This window comes from Octopus sinensis, linkage group LG20 (genome assembly GCF_006345805.1).
Source record: "Octopus sinensis linkage group LG20, ASM634580v1, whole genome shotgun sequence".
Classification (NCBI taxonomy): Eukaryota; Metazoa; Mollusca; class Cephalopoda; order Octopoda; family Octopodidae; genus Octopus; species Octopus sinensis.
The window spans coordinates 9,352,804-9,377,803 of record NC_043016.1 but is presented as its reverse complement, the minus strand read 5'-3'; the positions used below and the strand labels follow the sequence as shown (position 1 = coordinate 9,377,803).

Genomic DNA, 25,000 nt, shown 5'->3' with positions numbered 1-25,000 from the left:
TTCAATCAAAATTCATAATCTATGCACCTTTTATTCATAGCTATATTTATTTCTTTACTACCCACAAGGGGCTAAATACAGAGAGAACAAACAAGGACAGACAAACGGATTAAGTCGATTACATCAACTCCAGTGCGTAACTGGTACTTAATTTATCAATCCCAAAAGGATGAAAGGCAAAGTCGACTTCGGCGGAATTTGAACCCAGAACGTAAAGAGAGATGAAATACAGCTACGCATTTTGCCTGGCGTGCTAACATTTCTGCCAGCTCGCCGCCATAGCTATATTTTACTTTAGTCAATCTGAAGTTCAATATTTCACGTTATCCTAAAGAACATTTTTAAAAGTACGAGTTAAATTTATTTAGGGCTATTACAAATTTCAATAGGTAAAATTTCCTGATATGAATAAAAGAGCACTTTTCAAAGACAACCACAGTGCATTTTTTGCTTTACGAAATCATCGATCAGTTCAGAATAATTAAGCTGAAGTTCATGTTTAATAGATATCAAAGACAATTCAGAAAGTCTGCTACACGTTCGTGGTACAATGTAATATTTTTACAAGAACTTTTACAGGTACAATGTATTACCATTTTATTTCTTGAAATTTTCAGTTAACATAGTTTAAATCTTGTTCAAAATCTTAACCAAAGTAAATAGATGACTCATCTACGTACTTTGATTTTAACATGAGGCTCCTCATCCGTGGAGGCCCTTTGTGACTGCAGGGGCTTAGTGATGGTCCTGTTCTTATTTCTTTATTGCCCACAAGGGACTAAACATAGAAGGGACAAGGACAGACAAAGGGATTAAGTCGATTACATCGACCCCAGTGCGTAACTGGTACTTAATTTATTGACCCCGAAAGGATGAAAGGCAAAGTCGACCTCGGCGGAATTTGAACTCAGAATGCAGTGCCAAACGAAATATTGATAAGCATTTCGCCTGGCGTGCTAATGATTCTGCCAGTTCGCCGCCTAATGACGGCCCTGTTCTGGAGTCATTCTAAGGTCTGGTAAATACATGGTACGGTATTCATTGCAGAGAAAGTTTAATCAAGATCAAGACATGTCTGAAATTGTCACTTGTTTGACAAAGACAAGATCCAGTCTCTTACTCTTTACTCTTTTACTCTTTTACTTGTTTCAGTCATTTGACTGCGGCCATGCTGGAGCACCACCTTTTTTTTCTTTTAGTCAAGCAAATCGACCCCGGGACTTATTCTTTGTAAGCCCAGTACTTATTCTATCGGTCTCTTTTGCCGAACCGCTAAGTGACGGGGACGTAAACACACCAGCATCTGTTGTCAAGCAATGCTAGGGGGACAAACACAAACACACACACACATACATATATATATATACATACATATATACGACAGGCTTCTTTCAGTTTCCGTCTACCAAATCCACTCACAAGGCATTGGTCGACCCGGGGCTATAGCAGAAGACACTTGCCCAAGATGCCACGCAGTGGGACTGAACCCGGAACCATGTGGTTGGTTAGCAAGCTACTTACCACACAGCCACTCCTGCGCCTGCACTCTTCTGCGCGTTTTCATTTAATTTTTTATCAATTTAAAATTTTCTCCCTTGCATTTCTTGATAAGAACTACCATGAACATTGTCCATCCCCCAACCCCCATCTCATTACAGATATAATTTCAACTGATTTAAAATCCATTTTGCTTCATTACATTACTTAAGTAAAACCCGTGCTTACTTACACATTATCCATGCAGAAGGCAGCCCTGGCAAATTTTCCTGCCAAACAGTCAGTCAGTCAGTAACTACAACAATAACAAACTAGCCAACCAATCAAAACACAGATTAATAGTCATTGTAGTAGTAGTAGTAGTAGTAGCAGCAGCAGCAGTTGTTACTGTTTGAACTGTTAACTATTTGCCTGTAGTTGCTGACTCTTCACTGAAGACATGTACAACTTTTCTAATTAAATGTAACTTTTTTGAAGATATTCCTGATGTTGAAAATATTGGATATAATTGTGCTCAACTTTGCCTCACATACTTCAGAGGTAAATAAAATCTAACAATTATGCCAGTCTAGTGGAACCACGAGAGTCAAATGGAATGTTTTGCAGTATTTGATCTAATTTTTTTTATCATTGCTGACTTTCAAATCTTGCTTTGGCCTATTTAGGTCATTTGACTTAACTTTCTAACATTCAAACCAGAAATATCTGGACCAAATATTCTACCTGCTTTAGGTTGAAACCATCCAGATCAAGCCTCTCACACCTATCCCACAATGTCAATCTAAAAGCAAACTACCACATCATCAAAATCCCAAAGCTATGAGATTACTTCAAACCAATGTGAATGAAGGAATCAGAGTTGTTAAAACTGTATTGACCGAGTAAATGTAAAATCTATTATGAGCTTGTACTAATGTATGTTAAAGGTCCCAAGTTTACAAATACTATTTCTTTACTATCCACAAGGGGCTAAACACAGAGGGAACAAACAAGGACAGACAAATGGATTATGTCGATTATATCGACCCCAGTGCGTAACTGGTACTTATTTAATCGACTCCTGAAAGGATAAAAGGCAAAGTCAACCTCAGCGGAATTTGAACTGAGAACGTAAAAACAGACGAAATACTGCTAAGCATTTCGCCCGGCATGCTAATGGTTCTGCCAGCTCGCCGCCTTAAGTTTACAAATACTAATTTGAAAATAAATCAGACTGAAGTGCATCTATCAATTAAGGCAACGAGCAGGCAGAATTGTTAGCATGTCAAACAAAATGCTTAGCGGCATTTCTTCCATCTTTACATTCTGAGTTCAAATTCCGCCGAAGTCAACTTTGCCTTTCATCCTTTCAGGGTCGATTAAATAAGTACCAGTTACGCACTGGAGTCGATAAAACCAACTTAATCTGTTTGTCTTCACTGTGTTTAGCCCCTTGTGGGTAGTAAAGAAATAGGTATTTCTTCCATCTTTACATTCTGAGTTCAAATTCCGCCAAAGTCGACTTTGCCTTTCATCCTTTCAGGGTCGATTAAATAAGTACCAGTTACGCACTGGGGATCGATGAAATCAACTTAATCTGTTTGTCTGTCCTTGTTTCTCTCCTCTGTGTTTAGCCCCTTGTGGTTAGTAAAGAAATAGGTATTTCTTCCATCTTGACATTCTGAGTTCAAATTCCGCCGAAGTCGACTTTGTTATCCATCCTTTCGGGGTTGATAAAATAAGTACCAGTTGAGCAGTGGAGTTGATGTAATCGACTTACTCCGCTCTCCCAATCTTGCTGGACTTGTGCAAAAATTTGAAACCAATTTATGATTGAAGCACCAGTTTAATAATGACAAATATTTTACTAAATTTTTTTCATTATTTTCAAAACTAAGCGAAATAAAGGTAGTATATTCCAACAGAAATTATGGTAACAAAAGGATAGGTTACGTATCTAATTGAAAAATATTTCTTTCAAAATGGTCATTTGTCATGTTGCTTTGGATGTTTGGACTTTTAGTTATAACTTTGATGTATTTTAGATAATTGATAAGAGGTGAGAAAATTGTAATTGTTTAGATGTGAAGAGTCCATAATTGAACAGTACTATGATCATGACATTTGAGCTTTGACCATCCCCAAACTTAATTTCAACTGAAGTTCAATTCTTTTATTCTTTTACTTGTTTCAGTCATTTGATTGTAGCCATGCTGGAGCACCACCTTGAAGCGTTTTAGTCAAACAAATCGACCATAGGACTTATCTCTTAAGCCTAGTACTTATTCTTATTTCTTTATTGCCCACAAGGGGCTAAACATAGAAGGGGACAAACAAGGTCAGACAAGGGGATTAAGTTGATTACATCGACCCAGTGCGTCACTGGTACTTAATTTATCGACCCTGAAAGGATGAAAGGCAAAGTTGACCTCAGCAGAATTTGAACTCAGAACGTAAAGACAGACAAAAAACTGCTAAGCATTTCGCCCGGCGTGCTAATGTTTCTGCCAGCTTGCCGCCTAGGACTTATTCTATTAGTCTCTTTTGTTGAACCACTAAGTTATAGGGCCCTAAACACACCAACATTGGTTGTCAAGCAGTAAAGGAAGGACAGACAGACACACACACACACACATACACACACATGATGGGCTTCTTTCAGTTTCTGTCTACCAAATCCAGTCACAAGATTTCGGTTGGCCTGCAGCTATAGAAGACACTTGCCCAAGGTGCTACACACTGGAACTGAACCTGGAACCATGTGGTTGGGAAGCAAGCTCCTTACCACACACCTATACCTGCACCTAACTATGTGTTCCCATGCCAACAATCAAATCCGATTTGGTCATTTGAAGGGGATTTGGTTGCTACTTTTAACAGGTTCAGGGACTATGCAGAAGCTTCCTTGTTGGATCATAGTTACTATAGTTGGTGATAGTGGTGGCGAGACAATTTTCTTCAAGTGAGACAGCTAATCTGATTAGTATTCCTTCAGAAACATCACAGATTAACTATTTCGAATTAACTGACATAAAAAAGACACTTTATTGCTTAGATGGCTTCATTATACAAAGCAATCACAACACAAAGATTAATACGAACATTCGAGAAATAGAATGAGTTGAGAAAATGATTACAGGCTAGAAGCTCTTGGCTGATGGCTGCTAATGCTGAAAAGATAAGATGGTTATACTGACAGGTGATAAGGACGCAAAATACATAGTGAAACCATAAAAATCAGAGGTAATTAACCACTGAAGGTCTGTGTGGGCAAAAGTGTAAAAATATATGATGGATCATAAAGTTAACAATCTCGTGGGTTGGAATGGTCGAGGCATGTACAGCATCAGACCGCTAAATGTTAAGGACAGAATAAATTCAAACCAATTTGTTAATGAGATCATTTTCATGCTGAGCTAACTGGCATGAGACTCAGGGGGTAGACCAAAGAATGAGATGGTAGGATAATATCCATAATCTCAGTTGTGGAGGCACATGGCCTAGTGGTTAGAGCAGCGGACTCGTGGTCGAGGGATCGCGGGCTCAAATCTCAGACCGGGCGATGTGTGTGTTTATGAGCGAAACACCTAAGCTCTACGTGGATCCGGCAGAAGGTAATGGCAAACTTCTGCTGACTCTTTCGCCACAACTTTCTCTCACTCTTTCCTCCTGCATCTAGCAGCTCACCTGCGACGGACCGGCGTCCCGTCCAGGTGGGGAACCTATACACCAAGGAAACTGGGAAACCGGCCCTTATGAGCCAGGCGTGGCTCGAGAAGGAACAAACAAAAAAATAATCTCGGTTACGTTATGCTTGGGAATCCAATCAGAAAGTCTAAATATGGTGGCTTCTGAGAGTTCCCTATGGAGGAACCCTACCCTTACAACCCTCCTAGGAATCGGAGATGACGGAAAAGATGGATCATAGTTATCGTTTAGTATTTTCTGTTTCTACTCAATTTGTAAAGTTAGTCATTGGCGGGATATATATAAATTACCTTAAACAAAAATAAGGTAAATTTTGGGAAACACACCCACACAAGTTTCACTGGGGGTGGGGGGAACTCGGTGGTCAAAGTAATTCATCAAAAAAAAAAAAAAAATGGAGGTCAACGTAATTCATTCAACAGAAAAAAAAAATTCCAATGATTCCGGAATGGGGGGGGGGGCAAGGTTTGCAGCAAAAATAATTAGTCAGCTTGCCTAACAAAGAAGAAAGTATAACTTTGACAACTGTAGATAAGAAAAGAAATGAACAGTGAGTGTGTGTGTGAGAGAGAGAGAGAGAGAAAGAGAGAGTATGTTTCTGTGCGTATGTGTGTGCGTGGGGGAGGGGGACGATCGTGGAGATATGCTATTGGGTTCAGTGATTGTATTCAGTAAAGAAAAAATTGTTTAGCTGGTAGGTCAGTTTAATAATATAAATAAAGCAACTTCACGGTTGGCGACTTTGAATATTGACAATAACAAAGAAAAAAAAAAAAAGAAAGAATGAAAGAAAGAAAATGAAAAAAAAAAGAATTTGAAAAAAGGAAAACAGTATTTTTGGTTGGGTGAGAGTTATGGAGCCAACAAAAACTTGTCTGTACGCTTATCACTTCACATATCAGAAATAACAGCTGAATAATATCTCCCTTGAATCTCACACATACCAAAGGGGAATATGTTGAATAACGTATCCTTAACATGGTGTCTGATGAAAAAAAAAGCGGGCGGGAGGGCAGCAAATATTCTGCTCAATACCACAGATTTGTTTGTCAGTTGTTTGACCTTAACCAGTTGAGCATGTCCCTTAGTGGCTGACGATATATGTGCATTTCTGATCACGAGCAGAAGTAGTGGGGGAGCATCATAACCATGTGTTGAGAGGAATTCTTTGGGAGTTGAATAATTCTAATAATTATTATTATTATTCAAATTCTGCCAAGGTTGACTTTGCCTTTCATCCTTTCAGGGTCGATAAATTAAATACCAGTGAAACACTGGGGCCAATGTAAAAATGGTAGTCCTTGTGGCAAAATTTGAAACGATTATTATTATTATTATTATTATTATTACTACTATCACCATCATCATTATTATTATTATCATCGTCATCATCATTATTATTATCATTATTATTACTATTACTATCATTATCATTATTATTATTACTATTATTATTATTCTGAATTCTAAGTTCTGAATTCAAATTCTGCAGAGGTCGACATTGCCTTTCTTCATTTCAGGGTTGGTAAAATATCAGTTGGTACTTTGGATTGATGTAATTATCTTACCTTAACCCTCTCCCCACAAATTTCAGGTTTTGTGCTCATAGTAGAAAAGGGTAAGTAAATACCAGCAAAGAAAGAAAAAGAAAATAAAGTCGGTAGGAAAAAAAAAAAATCCTTGAACCAACCACAGTTGCTGGAAAAGAGATCAGCAGATACTCAAACTGAAGGAATTTTTGTTATGCAATTTATGAATGAGGGGTACGGAAGGGATGACAGAGACGGAGGGGTTGGGACATGTGATGAAGGGTATTAAAAAAAAAACTTGTGACGATAGAAGTGTCAGAGACCCAACTGCTATCAGTAATTAGTATAAAAGAATGGACATTATTTACAATTGGGGTGAGAAATAAAATGTATCCTTTTTTTGGTATATTCTAATGAATTAAGGGAATTTAATTACTACTACTACAACTTGTCTATGTGATATCTGTCTTTCTCTTATGTATGTGTATGGGACAATTTTTATTTTACTGCTACTAAAATTGAGTAAATCAACTCAATTTTTCTTTTTTTTAATTTGTCATTATAAATGCCCCATGGAAATTTGTGGAAAGAAACGACCTCCAATTTCCAATTTTTGTCAACGTGCCTAACATTTTATGGTAAAAAAACAAACAAACAAACAAGCGAACGTGCGTGTATGTGTGTGTGACTGCAGCCATGCTGGAGCACAGCCTTGAGTTTTTAGTCGAATGAATCAATCCTAATATTTTTTTAAGCCTGGATTTTGTTGGTCGCCCATGCCGACCCGCTAGCTTACGGGAAACGTAAACACACAAACACGCGTTGTCAAGTGGTGGCGAAGGACAGAGACACAAGACGTACGTAAGTACATACGTATGTATATATATGTACAACGGGCTTCTTTCAGTTCCCGTCCACCAATCCACTCACAAGACTTTGGTCTGCCTGAGGGTACAGTAGGGGACTGAAACAGGAACCATAAATATATATATATATATATATAATATATATATATATATATATATATATATGCGTATTCAGCGTTAAATGAGGAAACAGTATGAGAGAAAATTTTGTAAATAATAACCCTTTCTAATTTCTAATGAGGCACAAGGCCTGAAATTGGTGAGGAGGGGACTAACCGATTTCATGGGTACTTAATTTACTGACCCCCCCCCCCCCAAAAAAAAAAGATGACAGACTAAGTCAACCTCGGCGGAATTTGAACCCAGAACGTGATATAGACGGACGAAATGCAGCTCAGCATCATGTCCGGCGTGCTAACGATTCTGCCAATAATTATAAGCTTGAAGCTTATAAACGTTCTCTGTCTGTCTGTCTGTGTGTGTGCGCGCGCGCGCTACAAATTCTGGAGATGCAAGTTGTTGGGTCATATAAAGAGAAGTCTAAGCATGACGTGTTTAGAATGTGGGAAAATAAAAAAATATATAAATAAAATCTATGAAAATTGAAAGAGTGTAGAAATGGTGGATGTATAAACTTATTTAATAAGTGCGCGATTTGATACGGTCTCAGTAATTTACTGAGATCGTTCAGCAAAATAAAAACATATTAAGTTGTGTGGGCGTAACTGCAGTTCAATACACCACCACCGCCACCAACTCTATTTCCGCGTAACAATGTAAATAATGCATTTACTTTTAAAATGAAATTTTGCAGTTTTAGAAAGTGTCGAAAAGTTTAAGAAACTTTCATCGATGATTATGTTAAAGAAAGTTTCGTCCTTCTAGGACCGATGTAATAAATTGACTGTTCTTTCTACTTAAAATTAAATTGTTATTTATACGGAGTGCATTAGCAAAGAGGCTAAAATATCTAACTATATACAGCTTTGTAGTCTTGTGTCCCGTAGCAATCGATCTTGCCTTTCGTTTTACTTTGTTTTTTTTTTTTGTTTTTTTGCGAACGATATTGAATCAGTATGGGCGTGGCAAGAAGTTTGTTACCCATTTACATGATTCCCTGAGCAACTGTCTTCTTTTATAGTCTTAGGACGACCAAAGCCTTGTCAGTGGGTTTAGTAAACAGAAAATAAGAGAAGCCCCATCAAATATATATATACAGGAGTGGCTGTGTGGTAAGTAGCTTGTTTACCAACCACAAAGTTCCGGGTTCAGTCCCACTGCGTGGGATCTTGGGCAAGTGTCTTCTGCTATAGCACCGGGCCGACCAATGCCTTGTGAGTGGATTTGGTAGACGGAACTGAAAGAAGTCTGTCGTATATATGTATGTATGTATATATATATATATGTGTGTGTGTGTTTGTGTGTCTGTGTTTGTCCCCCTAGCATTGCTTGACAACCGATGCTGGTGTGTTTACGTCCCCGTCACTTAGCGGTTCGGCAAAAGAGACCGATAGATTAAGTACTGGGCTTACAAAGAATAAATCCCGGGATCGATTTGCTCGACCAAGGGCGGTGCTCCAGCATGGCCGCAGTCAAATGACTGACAAGTAAAAAAAAAAATTTTTTTTAATAAATAAATAAATAAATATATATAACTGATAAGTTTCGGCCATATCTAACTCAATACCACTATATATGGGGCACCATGGCTAAGTTACAGGGATGTAACCGCTAAGTTACAGGGACGTAAACTCACCAACATCGGCTGTCAAGCGATGTTGGGGGGACAAACATATATATATATATATATACATATATACGACGGGCTTCTTTCAGTTTCCATCTACCAAATCCACTCACAAGGCTTTGGTCAGCCTGAGGCTATAGTAGAAGACACTTGCCCAAGGTGCCATGCAGTGGGACTGAACCCAGAACCATGTGGTTGGTAAGCAAGCTACTTACCACACAGCCGCTCCTGCGCCTATATTAGTTAGTTAGTTAGTTAATTTGGCTCAAAAGCAAATAGCAAGGCCATGTAGGGGGACATGGAGTTAAGTACAGGGTGGTGTTCATGTAAAGAGTTCAGGCCACTTGAGGTCCAGGGAGGCTTTGAACAAAGCGGTCGTCGGCATCTTCACCATCTCGTCTGGCAGCTTGTTCCACGGATCCGCAACCCGGACGGAGAAAGCTCCTCTCCTTCGATTAAGATGAAATCGTCGCAGGTAGAGCTTTTCGGAATGACCCCGCAGCCGACAATTATATTTTGTGAAATTTGATTTAGTATTTCGAAATTGAATTTTTCCCTGTAAGTTAGGAATAATATTCTCTCAAATTATTATTATATAAACTTAGAACCTAAAGACATGTGAAATGCTGCTAAGCACTTTGACATGCTAATGATTCTGCTAGTTCGCTGCATCATGGCCACCACAAACAGTGGCTTTTAACTAAATGAATGCAGTAATGTTTCTTTTTTATTTTCCTTCAGTGCTAGCAAGAAATTTCAGGTATTAACAGGCCCCAACAAACCTTATATAATGAAATGAGTAATTAAAGCTCTACCTTTGGCATTGAATACTTATTTTATTGCATTGACAATTTCACCTGGTTTTGCCCTGTATATCACAACTAGTAACACTATTGAGTATAGTAGTTGCTTAACCACTATACTGAAGGAAGACTAATCAATGATTAATCAATGTGGAGATCTAAACTTAACAGTAGCTGTTGTAGATCTATTTGTACATGCAATATACAACATATATATATATGAAGGTGGAGGCACATGGCCTAGTGGTTAGAGCAGCGGACTTGCGGTTGAGGGATCACGGGTTCGAATCTCAGACCGGGCAATGTGTGTGTTTATGAGCGAAACGCCTAAGCTCCACGCGGCTTCAGCAGAAGGTAATGGCGAACTTCTGCTGAATCTTTCGCCACAACTTTCTCTCACTCTTTCCTCCTGCGTCCCGTCCAGGTGAGGTACCTATATGCCAAGGAAACCAGGAAACCGGCCCTATGAACCAGGCATGGTTCAAGAAGGAACAATATACAACATATATACATATGAAGATGGAGGCACATGGCCTAGTGGTTAGAGCAGCAGAGTTGCGGTTGAGGGATTACGGGTTCGAATCTCAGACTGGGTGATGTATGTGTTTATGAGCGAAACGCCTAAGCTCCATGCGGCTCAGGCAGAAAGTAATGGAGAACTTCTGCTGACTCTTTCGCCACAACTATCTCTGCATCTTGCAACTCACCTGTGATGGATCAGCATCCCGTCCAGGTGGGGAACCTATATGCCAAGGAAACTGGCCCTATGAGCCAGGCATGGCTAGAGAAGGAACAAACATATATATGAAGTCTGATCAAAAGGTATTGGGACCACTGACCTTAAACTCTATTGTGGATGCACACTAAGTTATAACATTCTTGCTCAACTCTGTTAACAGCAATGCTTAAAAGAAAAGTGTGTAGTGCATTGTTATCTCACCAAACCACAGAAGACCCATCAATGACCATGGCAAACAACACTGAGCAGAGAATCTGCAACAAAAGTTTTCCAAAAGCTTGCCTTTTCCTCTTTCCCTCTTTCCAAAAATCAAATCCTACTTGAACAGAACAAGATTTCAAGACATCAAAGAAATCCAAGACAATGTGATGAGCCAGCTGCAAGTAACCCCAAAAAGTGGAGCTCGAGGAATGTTTCCATTTTATGGAAATATCTCTGGATAAAGTGTGTGGCTTTGAGAAGGTGACTATTTTTGAAGCCGGTGACACGTAAAAGCACCAACCGATCGTGGCTGTTTGCCAGCCTCCTCTGGCCCCTGTGCCGGTGGCATGTAAAAAAACACCCACTACACTCACGGAGTGGTTGGCGTTAGGAAGGGCATCCAGCTGTAGAAACACTGCCAGATCAGACTGGAGCTTGGTGCAGCCTCCATGGCTTACCAGACCCCAGTCGAACCTATTTCTTTACTACCCACAAGGGGCTACACACAGAGGGGACAAACAAGGACAGACAAACGGATTAAGTCGATTGTATTGACCCCAGTGTGTAACTGGTACTTATTTAATCGACCCCGAAAGGATGAAAGGCAAAGTCGACCTCGGTGGAATTTGAACTCAGAACTTAGTGCCAGAAGAAATACCGCTAAGCATTTCACCCGGCGTGCTAACGATTCTGCCAGCTTGCCGCCAGTCGAACCGTCCAACCCATGCTGCTGATGATGATGATTAAATGTTGAATTTATGTAGTTTTCTTTTTACAGCACCAGTCCCAGTACTTTTTGGTTGGCCTCAAATACCACAAGGAACAATTGTAAAGTTTACAAAGAATGAATAAAGCAAGTCGTTTCAATAGGCATCGTTGTGTTATAACTTGTATACACTACAGCCCTAGCATGTAACTTAGTTGTATATTGTATAAACTTTATACACTAAGATTAAACAGAAACACATGCACAACATATTTGTATGCTTAAAAGGAATGAAACACCATTGATTTTTCTTGTTGCCAAAAACATATGTTACCTTAATAAAGATCTTACATCTAAGTTAGGAATCTTTAATGATCATGGCATTGATAAAATTGGTGTAGATTATTAGGTCAAGAAACTTTAGAGGATAATTCTGAGAAAGGTGTGTGATTAAAAAGAATCAATGGTGACTGTTGAAAGGAAATTGTATGAAACAGTTGGGTCATGTGCAGAATAATAGGAGTGATAGAAAAGAATGTGGAAGAAAAGAATGTAAAGGCAGCGAGCTGGCAGAAACGTTAGCACGCCAGGCGAAATACTTAGCAGTATTCTGAGTTCAAATTCCGCCGAGGTCGACTTTGCCTTTTATCCTTTCGGGGTCGATAAATTAAGTACCAGTTACATAGAGGGGTCGGTGCAATTGATTTAATCCCTTTGTCTGTCCTTGTTTGTCCCCTCTATGTTTAGCCCCTTGTGGGCAGTAAAGAAATAAGAAACGTTAGCACGCCAGGCGAAATGTTTAGCGGTATTTCGTCTACCGTTACATTCTGAGTTCAAATTCCGCCGAGGTTAACTTTGCCTTTCATCCTTTCAGTGGTCGATAAATTAAGTACCAGTTACGCACTGGAGTCGTTGTAATTGACTTAATCCGTTTGTCTGTCCTTGCCTGTCCCCTCTATGTTTAGCCCCTTGTGGGCAATAAAGAAATACGAAGAGAATGTGGAAGAAAATAGACAAAGAGGAAAAAGAAGAAAGACATAACCAAAATTGATTGAGAAGGAAATGGAGAGAAGTACGTTGTGGCAACAAAGCAAAGCGAAAAGTGCTCCCTACTTTAGTAAGAAAAATGGCCTTTAGCATTCAGATAAACCCTTTAACATTCAGATTATTCGGTCAAATGTAATACTCATTTGTTCACATCGTTTATAATTAATTTTGCATTATCTTGTAGCTTTGAGAGTTGGACGATCTGAATGTTATTTTTAGAATAACATTATAGGATGTGTGTGACAGGCTGGATCTGATCAAATTTTTCAACCTTTCCGTGCCAGTGGCACTTAAAAGGCACCATTCAAGTGTGATCGTTACCAGCGTCACACTACTGGCACTCGAGCCCCGCGCTAGTAGGGCATTAAGAGCACCATCTGAGCGGCGTGATCGTTGCCAGAGTTGCTATCTGGCCTCCGTGCCGGTGGCATGTAAAAGACACCATTTGAGCGGGATCGTTACCAGCATTGCCTTACTGGCACCTTCACCGGTGGCATATGTAAAAGATTTGAGCGAGGTCATTGCCAGTGCCGACTGACTGGCCCCTGTGCCAGTGGCACGTAAAGGCACCCACTACACACTCAGAGTGGTTGGCATTAGGAAGGGCATCCAGCTGTAGAAACTCTACTAGATCAAGATTGAAGCCTGGTGCAGCCATCTGGTTTGCCAGCCCTCAGTCATACGTCCAACCCATGCTAGCATGGAAAGCGGACGTTAAATGATGATGATGATGATGATCACCAGTTCAAATGCTAAAGAGTTAAAATACCGTACTATATTTTAAATTTTTTTAATAGTGATGAACTCCTGATAAATACCATGGATGTGTCCCTCTCTAATTAGTATTGGTGAGGTCAGTGCAATCATTATTACCATGAACTTGTGAGAAAACATGGCCACACAAGAAAGGGGTCTAATGAAAAAAAAAAAAGTCACAAAGATAAAGATTTGTTCATGTGAAAAACTGTTCAATGTTCACACATACACAAAATTGCTTCAGGGTTTAGGGTGATTGAAAAAACACTTCCATCTTTAAAAAAAAAGGGACATGGAATATTTATCTAGACTCAAAACTTTATAACTAGAACCCTTCATATAAATAAATAAATGACATATAGATACATACTCTCAGTTTTGTACATTATTATCACACCTGTGTATAGTTACTGGTGATGACAGTTTCCATGTGTGTGTGTGTGTGTGTGCCTGGTGCCACACATATCTGAAATCCATGCAAGCATTTCAAAATAAACACTAAATAACCATGATGTTGGTGTTGATGGAAACGAGAAGGATGAGAGTGGCATCAAAGAAGATGGCAGGGAACGATGATGATGAAGATGTTGCTGTCTAGCCTTCAGGTCAGCTGTGATTCAGCAAACCAAGGACCAAAGACATTCCGGCCTTAATCTAACGATATTTCCCATTTGAAATGGGATATCCAGAACTACATTATCCAAAAATATCCTGCGCTTTGCTAAGAAGGCAGTGTGCAATTAGAAGGAGTTTTAATTGCTATTTCTAGTGACTATATTATGAATGGGATAATGAGTGTATGAGCATCTTTTATCTTTTATTTGTTTCAGTCATATGACAGCAGCCATGCTGGAGCACCACCTTGAAGGGTTTTAGTCAAACAAATCAACTTTTTTAAAGCTTGGTACATAGACGGAAACTGAAAGAAGCCCGTTGTGTATTTGTATGTGCGTGTGTGTGTCCAACATCACTTGACAACCAATGCTGTTTGCATCCCCGTAACTTAGCGGTTCAGCCAAAAAGACCGATAGAATAAGTACTAGTCTTACAAAGAATAAGTCCTGGGGGGCGATTTGCTCGACTAAATGCGGTGCTCCAGCATGGCCACAGTCAAATGACTGAAACAAGTAAAAAAATAAAGAGAGTAAGAGTAAACATAAAACAAACACACACACACACATGATGGGCTTCTTTTGGTTTCCATCTACCAAATCCACTCAAATAGCTTTGGTCGGTCGGGGCTATAGTAGAAAACACTTACTCAAAGTGCCACACAGTGGGACCGAACATGGAACCTATTTCTTTACTACCCACAAGGGGCTAAACACAGAGGGGATAAACAAGGACAGACAAACGGATTAAGTCAATTACATCAACCTCAGTGTGTAACTGGTACTTTATTTATCGACCCCAAAAGGATGAGACACCGTTAAGTCGATTACATCGACCCCAGTGCATAACTGGTACTTATTTAATCGACCCCGAAAGGATGAAAGGCAAAGTCGACCTCGGTGGAATTTGAACTCAGAACGTACCGGCAGACGAAATATTGCTAAGCATTTTGCCCAGCGTGCTAACAATTCTGCTAGCTCGCCGCCTTCAACATGGAACCGTGTGACTGAAGAGCATGCATCTCACCACACAGCCATGCCTATGTCTGGAGTATGATGAAACATGTTAAATTTGTATTTCACCTCCTCAAAAAAAAAAATGTAGAGCTTTGTGTTACATGAGAGCATGTCTTATACACGGGGAAAATACAGTATACTAAATGTATAATTAAACAAGAAAAATTTATTGTGTTACTCAAACAATTATGTAGTCTTACGTAGGAGAAAAAATATTGCAATAGAGATTTTCAAAACATTTTTATGATAACAAAAGTATGCAAATTTAAATAATCTGTTAATTAGTCATTATCAAACATCCAGATGTCACATATAGACGCAGAGACACTCCCACACAAACATACATTCACATGCACCTACACACGCATTCCAAAATAGACCTAATTAAACTTGTGCATAAAACTTCATGCCATTGATAAAAATAGTTTAAGCATTGGGTATCTTTACACACACAAATTACTTTTTAAGCCACACACATTTAATATATAACATGTATATTATACACATATGCATCCAATCGTACATATATATACCTATATACAAATGTACATAAATACATACATTCACACACACACACACATAGAAACACACATACAAATATCCTTATTTTAAGATATGCCTCGAATTCTGTTTAATCCATTTTGTCTCCATAATTTTATATAAATTTTTATTTTATGCTTAACCTTAAATTTATCCAGTTCTTTGCTAGAAACATCTTTGAGAATGCATTCTCACACACAAGGATAAACATAGGTTTCTTATTTTAAAATTCCTATGTGCATTTCACAATTTGGAACTCCACATTGGAAGTTCCTAGAGTATACAGATTCTCAACCACAACAGATCCTCTGGGAACACATTATCATATCTGATTACAGGTATTATTAACAACTACACATAAAGCAGACCGGATTACTAATATCTACATGGAGCTCTAAATATAACAGTAACAGTCATACATCTTCTTTCACATATATCATCTACTACACACACACACACATAGAAAGTAGATTTGAACCTGAAAGAATGTCATTCACTGTGTTCTGCCATGGGAGGAAATTTCTTACTTTAGGCAAATATTTGTAAATACACCAAGTCAGTTCAAAGTACATTCTAACCAGAATGATAGAAACATGCATTTTGGAGTAGTTATTTCCTCTTCAGCATCAGATACAGGAAAGTGAGATACTGCAAACTGGCAAGAGGGGCTAGATATCTGTTATTATATTCCCTATTTCTTTACTGCCCACAAGGGGCTAAACATAGAAGAGACAAACAAGGACAGACAAAGGGATTAAGTCAATTACATCGACCCCCAGTGCGTAACTGGTACTTATTTAATCGACCCCGTAAGGATGAAAGGCAAAGTCAACCTTGGCAGAATTTTAACTCAGAACATAAAGACAGACGAAATACCGCTAAGTATTTTGCCCGGTGTGCTAACGTTTCTACCAGCTCGCCTTCTTATTATACCTGTTATTATATTCCTGTCATTGTATTGTGTCTGGTTGCACTAATCGTTAGCTCACCATAAATAAAATATGGAGAAGAGCACTATGCAGTGATAGATATAAATACAAACTTGTTACAGGTTCAAATATGCTTGAAGCATATTCAAACCTGTAAGAAAGCCATTCACTGTGTTTCGTCATGGAGAAAATTTCTCACTATAGACAAACAGGTGTAAAAACACCAAATCAGTTTGGTCATCATTTAATGTCTACTTGTACATGCTTGCATGGGTCAGGCGCAGTTTGTTGAGGCAACTTCTATGGCCAGAGCCCTTACCTGTCACCAACCCTCACCTGTTTCCATGGAAAGCAACATTTCCCCAAAATTGAATTGGGTATCCTGAAGAAAGTAAGAATTCCACTAACATTTACAGGGGTGTGTCCCCTTCTTCAGCCAAGGATCTAACCCTAACCCTTTTTATACAAACCTGCCTGAGACTGCTCTTGGTTCTATGATACAAACTTATTTCTTTTAAAATTATCTAAATTTAAACATTCCATCAAAATTTCATATTATGTTCCAAAAACCAGCGTAACAATGACAATTATTTTACTAAATTCTTCAATATTTTCAAAATTAATTGATTACAGCTGTGTTTGGATCTTAGCAATTATGATTAGCAACACATTAAAAATTTGGCTATTTTACTAAATTTCATCAAATTTAATTGCTATTTATTCAAAATTAATTAAAACATATGTAGCATACATCATTAGAAAGTTGGCCATGAAAAGGTTAATATTTAATTAGAAAAAAAATATCAGATCTGTTGAAATAAATAGGAAGAAAGATGCAATTTAATTAATTCCACAAAGCCATTGCAGAATGATCTGCATGTGTGTGTGTGTGTGCACGCACATCATTATATATGTGTGCATATATAATAAACAGAAGTGTATATTGAATGAAAGCATGCAGGAAATTAAAATGGAGTAATTCTATGTTGCTACATAAAATCTGTGATCAAAATTTGCCTTTATTTTTGCTTATGTCTTGAAGCCATTTCAGTCAGTTGAATGAGGCCAACCTGGAGCACCACCTAGAAGGGTTTTTAATCAATCAAATTGACACCGTTACTCATTTTTAAAGTTTGGTACTTATTTGATTGATTCCTTTCTGCCGAACCGCTAAGTCGCATGATTGAAGGACAAAACAAAACAAACGAAAACCAGTTATCAGTGTATACTTGTTTATTTTAATTTCCGTTTGTAAATTAATAAAAAGAAATCTATGATAAACTAAACCAGTAGCAGAAAGAATCAGTCGCTAGTTTAACAGACTTCTTGAAGTTCATCTTAAAACACACCCTCACATGGCTGGAACTATTTATAAAGCCTTCGATAGATATTTTAGCTTTTGTTTCAGTTTTTCTGTTCTTTTCAATATTTATGATAAATGTGAGTATTTTATTTGTTTATTAATTATCATTATTATTATTATTATTATTATTACTACACTCACGGAGTGGTTGGCGTTAGGAAGGGCATCCAGCTGTAGAAACATTGCCAGATAAGACTGGAGCCTGGTGCAGCCTTCTGGCTTCCCAGATCCCCAGTCGAACCGTCCAACCCATGCTAGCATGGAGAACGGACGTTAAACGATGATGATGATGATGATGAAGGAATTGGTCATCTCAGGACTCAACTAAATTAGAAGCTGTTGCATGTGTGTGGTGGTTTTGAAGGTGGAGGAATATTTCCTGGCTCCATACACATACACACAGTACGTATAAAGGTGATTATACAAGTTGGTAGTCTTGTGCATGTATGCATGCAAGTGTGCATGTATGCATGCAAGTGTGCATGTATCATCATCATCATCGTCGTTTAACGTCCGCTTTCCATGCTAGCATGGGTTGGACGATTTTGATTGAGGGCTGGCGAACCAGTATGTATACATGTGTATGGTTGTATGTGATTATACATTAATGTGATGGCATTTGTTTATATGACTGTTAGTGAATGTGTTTGTGTGTGTCTTAGTATCTAAGATTACATTATTTCATGGATTTTTCCTTTATAAATGTGTGTGTGTGTGTGAAGGGTGGAGTAATTTGAGAGTGAAATGGCTGCTGTTTTCTTTTTAGGTCAAATGTCAGTGTAAAAATATGCTGACACATTTTTTTTCTTTTATTTTGTCTTTTTGTTGCTGTTGTCCTGACTGAGCAAACCTTTGATCAAAGACATTCCAACAGTCTTTTTAGTATAGCAACTTAGACTACTTCGTCTAATGTACCTTGTATCACCACTACCTTTTCGAAGATACAGTGTGTACATTTAAGGGAGATTTCATTGTTATTTCTAGCAGAGAGAGTGACCACATATAGGTTCATTTATTCGCTGGTTTACACATTTGAAAGCGTTTCTGGTTACAAGGGTTTTCCTTCAGGCTTTCATAACTGGATGCTTTTATCAAGCTTCATCAACCTTTCCATACTTTTGCAAGAAACAACTAACAGAGTAAGGCTGAATGTATAAAATAAAGAATTTCTGATTAATAAAGAATCTAAATTTACCAAAAAAAAAAAACATCCATACAAACTGGGAATTGGAATGGTTTCATATTTGTAGGGTAGTGGAGTATAGTTAATTAAATCAACATGCATTCACGACTGGTAGTTTATTTTTCTTATTTCTTTTTAATGGTTTGAACCACAGGGGGGTGGGGTGGGGTGGGGGTTGTGCTCCTACTCTTTTCAGAGTTTTGGAGACCTGTGAGACTGACACAGTTAATTCTTGAATAATGACAGCTGCAGAAAAATAATGGCAATGGAGAGAGTAGATACAAATGCTAGGCCTACTAATTAACCCTTTAGCATTTAAACCAGCCATATCTAGTCCCAAATATTCAACTTGCTTTATTCTTTAAATGTACCTCTTTTACTCGTTTCAGTCAGTTGATTGTGGCCATGCAGGAGCACCGCTTTCAGTCGAGCAAATCGACCCCACGACTTATTCTTTGTTAGTCTAGTACTTATTCTATCGGTCGCTTTTGCCGAACCGCTAAGTTACGGTAACATAAACATGCCAGCATCAGTTGTCAAGCGATGCTGGGGGACAAACACAGACACACAAACATATACACGATGGGCTTCTTTCAGTTTCCGTCTACCAAATCCCCTCACAAGGCTTTGGTCGACCTGAGGCTATAGTAGAGGACACTTGCCCAAGGTGCCACACAGTGGGACAGAACCTGGAACCATGTGGTTCGTAAACAAGCTACTTACCACACAGCCACTTCTGCGCCTCTACAGATTTTCTATAGATTTTGAAGCCAATGCTGAAAGTGACGATGTTTCATACACGAATACGTCTATGTAAACAATGTGATCGAACAGTTCTATATGTAAGAGATGAGGAATTATGTACATTATTTACATTTGACGGATATTTGTCCTCATCTTGTTTGTTGTTAACACAACATTTCAGCTGATATACCCTCCAGCCTTCATCAGATGTCTTGGGGAAATTTTGAACCTGGGTTCTCATTCCTAAGCTATTTTTCAATGTTGTTGTTATTATTATTATTATTCAGGTCACTGCCTGGAATTGAACTCAGAATCTTGGGGTTAGTAGCCTGTGTTCTTAACCACTATGCCCAAGGGTATATGGTGTAGTGGTTAAGAGCACGAGCTACTAACCCTAAGATTCCAAGTTTGTTTCCAGGCACAGACCTGAATAATAATAATAATAATAATGATGATGATGATGATAACAATAATAATAATAATAATAATAATAATAATAATAGTAATAATAATGATGATAATAATAATAATAATAATGATGATAATAATAATAATAACAATAATAATAACAACAATAACAACATCATCATCAAAAAATACCTTAGGAATGAGAACCCAGGTTCAAAATTTCCCCAAGACACCTGATGAAGGCTGGAGGGTATATCAGCCGAAACGTTGTGTTAACAACAAACAAGATGAGGACAAATATCTGTCAAATGTAAATAATGTGATCATAGATAGAAAAATAGGTAATGGGTGTCTATACAAAACAAAATACAGTGTCCCTACCAGCAATTAACTTGTTTTATGTTCAAACTGGCCAGTACTACCTCTCACACCTATCCTACAATGTCATTCTAAAAATAACAATCACATCATCGAAATCTCAAAGTTATGACATTATGCATGATTAATATAAAAACAAAGGGAATAAATAAGCTTTACATTTGAAAGAGTAACCTGAATGGTAAAGAATTAAGAGGATTTCTTTTGCTGAACACACATACATATATATATTTATAACAATAATTAAGGGTTTAGCAACGAGTTGTTTAACCACATACCGAAAAATTTAGAAATAGCAGCCAAAAGACCATTATTTCGGTGGGGAAGCTCTACTCCTCGACGGGTGGTGCCGAAAAGAAATAACGGTCTTTTGGCTGCTATTTCTAAATTTTTCGGTATGTGGTTAAGCAACTCGTTGCTAAACCCTTAATTATTGTTATAATTATATATAAAACTTCTTGTGTAAGTTTTTACTGAATATGGTTCCTTTCCATACCAAAACTACTTGGTGAAATTTATTAATTATAAATTAATAATTTTTACCCTATATCAATATCTATATATATATATATACTTTATTTAAAGCAGCAGAAAATTCTACAAAACCTGTTACTCTGAGTTTCACGTGAAACTCAGAGTAACAGGTTTTGTAGAATTTTCTGCTGCTTTAAATAAAGCATATTACTCTACCACTGGTATTTGAGTACTCTTTTTTTCCACCTTGTTTCACATTTATGTGTTTACTCCGGTATATATATATATATATATATATATATAGACAAGTCTATATCACGAAGACTGGCCTTTTTCTTCAGTGCCAAACAAGAAAATTGCAGCAAAGCTGCATGATAGTTGTGTCAGATAGGGCACACAGACCATTATATAACTTGTTTGACGTTGCATTTTTATTCTTCTCTTCCATTTTATTTTTTGCCATGCACATCGTTTGTTTTTATTCTCTCCTATTTTATTTTGCCATACACATTATCTGATTTTATTCTTCTCTTCTATTTTACAAATTCAGTGTGCACATGCACACATTGCATTTTCGCACTTTTCTTTCTGGCTCCTACTCAAAACTTTACAGATCACAACCGTCTCACGGACCATCGGTCATGAGGTGCACTTCACGCTTTGATGGTTGTGAAAAGATACTCCAGTCCACATTAAGTACAAACACCCAGCAAACTCAGACAACATCTATTGTTGTTGCTGTTACATAAACATGTGTCTATGTTGCTGTAGTGTTGTTGCTATTACATATATATGTGTCTATGTATCCAAGGCCGCAGTCAAAGAAGGTTATCCGACTGATTAGCATGATATAGGTCACGCAAACATAGTCCAACCTCCATCTCCTACAAATGTACTATCTACCAACATCGTGTCTATTCACCTCACCTCCCACTCCATTCAGTCCTTTCTTCCCTAAAAGTTAATCCTTTAAAATTCCTTTCCTACACAAGTTGTTTCTGAAGCCTTTGACTTTCAATTGTTCCAATATTTACCATATCAGTTTTACAGGTGCATGAGGGCATGTGTTACCATCACTACTCCTTTTGTTCCAGATGTCTAACCAACAACAAAATAAAAAAAGAATCATAAGGAAATAATTATCTTGAACTATGGACTATAATTTCTTATCAACATCCACTGTTATCTGCTCCTTGCTCTGACATTCACAAACTGCGACTAACTACAAAGCTTCCAAGAGGCAACTTGACATGTTAGAACTGGCAACCAAATCTTCCATAAATCACACCTACTTTTTTTCTACAAACATGATACCGTCACTTAGCGGTTTGGCAAAAGAGACCGATAGAATAAGTACTGGGCTTACAAAGAATAAGTCCTGGAGTCGATTTGCTCGACTAAAGGCGGTGCTCCAGCATGGCCGCAGTCAAATGACTGAAACAAGTAAAAGAAAGAAAAGATAAAGAAGATATGAGATAATGTGGTCCAACATAATTCTAAAAGAAGAACGGGATGGTCGTGCCTTTGAACATACTTGCGAAGGCACGTGGCTTAATGCTTGAGGTGTTGACGTAATAATCATTATGTCACAGGTCCCATCCTTGAACCAGGTAGTGTATTCAGATCTTCAGCAATGCACTTCATTTCATATTGATTCCGTTAAATCAGCTAAAAATTAGTATTCGCATCAGTCAGGGTAGGAACTGAACTTAAGATAAATAGGCATCTTGTTCAAGGAGTAGTCTTGTGTTTTCAGTCACCATGGAAATTAGCATAAGGTCCACCCAAATGTACAGTGCTTATAGGCACCCAGAAAGTTCTCCTTTGAGGCACAAGGTTTTTTTATGGAAGACCAGTAGTCACCCATGCATACCAGCCTCCTCTTCCTATGCCACCAATGTTATCCAAGAGAAAGACAGATACAGCTTGGCATCAGTGACATCACAACTCATTTCTACAGCTGAGTGAACTGGGGGCAATGCAAAATAAAGTGTCTTGTTCAAGAATGACAACACACAGCCCAGTCCAGGAATAAAACTCACTGCCTCTAACCTATTTCTTTACTATCCACAAGGGGCTAAACACAGAGAGGACAAACAAGGACAGACAAACGGATTAAGTCAATTACATCAACCTCAGTGTGTAACTGGTACTTTATTTATCGACCCCGAAAGGATGAAAGGCAAAGCCGACCTTGGCGGAATTTGAACTCAGAACGTAGAGGCAGACGAAATACCTATTTCTTTACTACCCACAAGGGGCTAAACACAGAGGGGACAAACAAGGACAGACAAATGTATTAAATCGATTATATCAACCCCAGTGTGTAACTGGTACTTATTTAAGGCGGCGAGCTGGCAGAAACGTTAGCACGCCGGATGAAATGCTTAGCGGTATTTCGTCTGCCATTACGTTCCGAGTTCAAATTCCACCGAGGTCGACTTTGCCTTTCATCCTTTCGGGGTCGATAAATTAAGTACCAGTTCCGCACTGGGGGTTGATGTAATCGACTTAATACCTATGTCTGTCCTTGTTTGTCCCCTCTATGTTTAGCCCCTTGTGGGTAATAAAGAAATAGGTACTTATTTAATCGATCCTGAAAGGATGAAAGTCAAAGTCCACCTCAGCGGAATTTGAACTCAGAACATAGCGACAGACGAAATACCGCTGAGCATTTCGCCCGACATGCTAACATTTCTGCCAGCTCGCCACCTTAAAACTGCCTCAAACCACTGAGTCAAATGTAATGCTTATTTATTTGCATTAGCTATAGTAGAAGACACTTGCCCAAGGTGCCACGCAGTGGAACTGAACTCAGAACCATGTGGTTCATAAGCAAGCTTCTTACCACACAGCCACTCCTAATATATATAACACTAAGATTTTGATGCCCAAGGTGCCATGCAGTGGAACTGAATCCGGAACTATGTGGTTCGTAAGCAAGCTTGTTACCACAGAGCCACTCCTAATATATATAACTCTAAGATTTCAATGATGTGATATTTTAAAATTTTAGAATGACATTGTATGATAGGCATGAAAGGACAGATCAGGCCTGTTTGAACATAAAACAGAATAATTTGGCTTGGTATGGCTGGTTTAAATGCTAAAGAGTTAAAGTGATCTAAATTAAAACTTCCCATTAAAATTCCATGTCATTTTATGTCCTAAACATCAGCTTAATATCAATAAAGTTATCTTACAATAATCACTCGTTATTTTTTAAAATTAATTGAAAGACAACCAGTGTATTTCAGCAGAAATGTGGTAACAAAAGGGTTAACTCTTAATTTTTAAAATTTTTTGATCATATAGGCATTGGACTAAACAATAAATAAGTACTTTGCTTAGACACATAATCTAGAAGAATGGTTGTCATTCTGCCTTCATGCTACACTAAATATCAAAAAAGAAGGATGGACTTTCTTTTTTTTTTTTTGTTTCAAAATCTATATTTTAAAAGTTAATCATTTAGGAAATACAGAAATCTGTCACATCCTCTTTTTTATTAACATATTTCATTAATATAACAAAATTATGAATATATTTAAAAATACTCAAGTAAGGCGCAGGAGTGGAAGTGTGGTAAGTAGTTTCCTCACCAACCACATGGTTCCGGGTTCAGTCCCACAGCGTGGCCTTGAGCAAGTGTCTTCTTTTACTATAGCCTCGGGCCAACCAAAGCCTTGTGAGTGGATTTGGTAAACGAATCTGAAAGAAGCCCGTCATATATATGGTTTTGTGTGTCTGTGTTTGTCCCCCTAGCATTGCTTGA

The 25,000-nt window shown here is 38.1% G+C and overlaps 1 protein-coding gene and 1 long non-coding RNA gene across 2 annotated transcripts in view; one reads left to right on the top strand and one right to left on the bottom strand.

Moving 5' to 3' along the window:
- The window catches only part of LOC115222548 (ras-related protein Rab-35), a 56,822-nt gene that overhangs the window by 24,009 nt on the left and 7,813 nt on the right, over window positions 1-25,000 (bottom strand). The gene's annotated exons all lie outside the window — the stretch shown is intronic.
- The window catches only part of LOC118767260, a 12,705-nt gene continuing 10,262 nt past the window's right edge, over window positions 22,558-25,000 (top strand). The window contains exon 1 of the long non-coding RNA XR_005003165.1: window positions 22,558-22,578. This is a non-coding gene — a long non-coding RNA (uncharacterized LOC118767260). The remainder of the gene's footprint in view (window positions 22,579-25,000) is intronic.